Below are 3,418 nucleotides of genomic sequence, written 5' to 3' on the forward strand. Positions count from 1 at the left end.
CACATTTGGTATCTGGAAAACAAAGACATTTTTTCTATGTCATTAAACCTTTGATTACATAAGCTGCTTTCAACAATCATGTTCGAGTGGAGATTTTCTAGAGGTTCCGGAGTTGGCAGGCGGCCACCACAGAAGCCCAACTCTAACCCCTTCAGCAAATGCCCTCTGCCTGCTTGGGGGGAAATTCCTCCATGCCCCTCTGCCCTATCAAATTAGAGAGCAATGGCCTCGAGGTGATAGCAGGGCTGAGCTGCGTACAGTAGCCAGCCGGCAGATCGCACCTGCAGATGAGACTTGAGGATCGATACAAACCTGAGGATTGGGTTCCCATGAACCCTCAGGCATTCAAGCCTGGGCTGTTGGGTCCATGGTAAAGGGCCCCAAAGCCTCTCAGCCCCCAAAGCCTCTCACCCATACTCAGGTGTAGCAGAGAGAGCCTGAGACCAAGCAGCTCCTGTCCCTAAGGATAGACAGAAATTCTAACAGGATACCAGAGACCTACTTACAGAAGATGCCAAGAAGTCTCCAGGGAAAGAATTTATTCCAAGGAAAGAGAGTCGAGCACATTATTAGATTCAGAGAAAAGTAGGTAAGGTGGGCGGAAAGGGGTGACTTAGATCCACCATGTCAAGTACACAGATGTTTGTAGATCAAACCAGCCAGGACTCACCTGCACCCTGCTGCAAAAACTATTATTTAAAAGAGTGAACTATTCAAAGATCTGCACTGGTACAAGATTGCAAGCCGCAGGCCCCAGCAACTTGTACAGAGGTGAGCAAGGATAGGAATGACCACTGAAAAAAGAAGATGAGTGTTATAAAAATTGACATTGGCAGTAACCAAAAACAGGGCTCATTTTTTAGCACACCGTGTTAGAGCTGTCTCTTTTCCTATAATTGAAAGCAGAAGACATCACAGAGACCTCGTGCAGGAAATGAAAAACTTGGCTAATGAGAGGTAGCAAAGAAGACCAGATTATGAGTCACAAGCGGGATCTTTAGCAATCCAGTTCTGGTTGGAAAAACTGTAAGAGCTGTTTGTTTTCATTGAATGAGAAGGTGCGAAGCCAGAAAAGTGACAATGATCCTCCAACATTTAACAGGTTTTATTAGAATAATTCCTAAATATTTGAGGTTGGAGCAATTTATTTGTGATATAACAGTATGTTTTGGGTATTTCTGACATGAGAAGGAGTTGATGTGAAAATAGTCTGTGGGTCGGGATGGGGATTGGAATAATGTTATTAATACCTCCTCGTTAATCTCTCTTACCTTGTTTCTTTCACAAAGGAAAGTTATTCTGTGCCCAAATCTATTAACAACTATGTAGGAAGACAAACGGTTCCATGAATAATTGTTCATATTGTATATTACTAGTATATAAGGATACCACATCCAAGAGATATATTTCATGCCAATTCCAGCATTAAAAATGTATGTTTGTAACTCTTCCTGCTATAGTTCACAGATTGCTTGAAGGTAAAACTCCTTTTTCCCTATGTCTATTAATTTGGTTTATTTATGAGATAAAGAAGTATAAAACAAAGCCAAAAGCTGCCAGGCTACCTTTACCCTGAGTAATGACCCTTCAGAGCTTTCTTTGTTCCAACTCCAAGAGTGTATTTGGCTCAACTTTCCTCCTTCACATCACTTTTTTAAAAATATATTTTTATTGATTTCAGAGAGGAATGGAGGGGGAAAGAGACATAGAATCAATGATGAAAGATAATCATTGATTGGCTGCCTTCTGCATACCTCCCAGCTGGGGATCAAGCCCGCATATGCCCTGACTGGGAATCGAACCATGACCTCCTGGTTCATGGGTCAATGCTCAACCACTGAGCCACATTGGCCAGGCCACATCACTTTTTTTCTTGGTGTATAAACTATGTATTAGCAGACAAGGCCTATGGATTTATTTCTTTTGGGGCACACCCACAGTGGGTGGCCTGTGGTCTTGGTGTGCTGGCCTTGAACACAAAGACCTCAGAAGTAGCTCAGCCTTCTGTGGACCCAAATTTTCTTCAACCACCGCTGGTCTTCATTAAGCTTGTTGTCCAGACCATTGGCTGGGACCTGGCTCTATTTCCCAACCTTCACATCCTGTCTGGAATCCTGTACCAGCGTGGGTTCTGCATAATGGTGATCACGTTTCATCTGTCCTCTCTGAGCTCTCCTACCTCCTGGTGAGGTCAATGCCTGCTTTCCTCAACACCACATGAGCATATCTTCACAGCCTAATTGCAATGATGGCAAAGGCTTTTTTCTGCTGCCTGTCAATAATCTTTTTTAAAGCATATTTTTATTGATTTCAGAAAGAGGAAGAGAGAGGAAGAGAGAGATAGAAGCATCAATGATGAGAGAGAATCATTGATTGGCTGCCTCCTGCACCCCTCTGACTGGGACTAGAGCATGGACTCCTGGCATGTGCCCTGACCAGGAATCTAATGGTGACCTTTTGGTTCATAGGTCAATGTTCAACCACTGAGCCACACTGGCTGGGCTGCCCATCGATATTGGTGTTGAGTGCTCACAAAATGTGCTGGAATGTCTCAGGAATCACTAGAGACATGGCAGTGGTGGTGTGTAGGCCTCCTGTGGAAGAGCCACGTCACTTTTTCACATCACAGAGGCAGTGGGCAACTCAATACATCAAAAATGAAGAATTAATGTCAGTGATATCTTTATTCTATCCAAAAGGTTTTTATCAGTAATATCTCCTTTTCCAGTCCTTACCATTTTTACTACTTAAAGTACAAGCGTTCCTGATCTCTACTGAGTAGTAGTTGTTTAATCTACCTTACTTTATCCAATCAAATAAACTAGATATTGTCTTTGCCATTTTACCAATGAAGAAAGTGAAGTCCAGAGTGTCACTTATACAACTAATAAATAAATAAAAAGAATTAGAATTTGGACCAGATCTGACATAGAATCAATGATGAAAGAGAATCATTGATTGGCTGCCTCCTGCACCTCCCCTACTGGGGATCGAGCCCGCATGTGCCCTGACTAGGAATCAAACCGTGACCTCCAGCTTCATGGGTCAATCAATGCTCAAAATTCCAACTTTGTTCTATGACAACTGGATCATGCTCTTGCTCTAATTATTATGATTTTTTTAGAATTTCTTATTAAGAATGACCTTTTAAATAAAACATGCTATTTGTGGATTCCAGGTTGTGAAGATATCAGACACCCCTACTTATCCTGGCAAAATATCTAATATTTGGGAAATATTAGTAGCCATCACCTAGATGAAAATTGATCTGTCTCCTGACTATCTACTTAACCTCAGGAGGCAGATCATGAAGGTAGTTGTAGATTATGGTAAAGTCTTTAGATGTTACTTTAGATATTATGGGGAGATATTGGATAATTAGAGCCAGAGAGTGACACAATCTGGTGTTAGAAGTAGG

The 3,418-nt window shown here is 42.0% G+C and overlaps 1 pseudogene; it reads right to left on the minus strand.

Annotated features, from left to right (window-relative positions):
- Positions 1-1,892: 1,892 nt before the first annotated feature.
- Positions 1,893-2,571, minus strand: LOC102766028 (annotated as a pseudogene).
- Between the last annotated feature and the right edge of the window lie 847 nt (positions 2,572-3,418).

The sequence above is a fragment of the Myotis davidii genome, unplaced genomic scaffold, assembly GCF_000327345.1.
Source record: "Myotis davidii unplaced genomic scaffold, ASM32734v1 scaffold128, whole genome shotgun sequence".
Taxonomy (NCBI): domain Eukaryota; kingdom Metazoa; phylum Chordata; class Mammalia; order Chiroptera; family Vespertilionidae; genus Myotis; species Myotis davidii.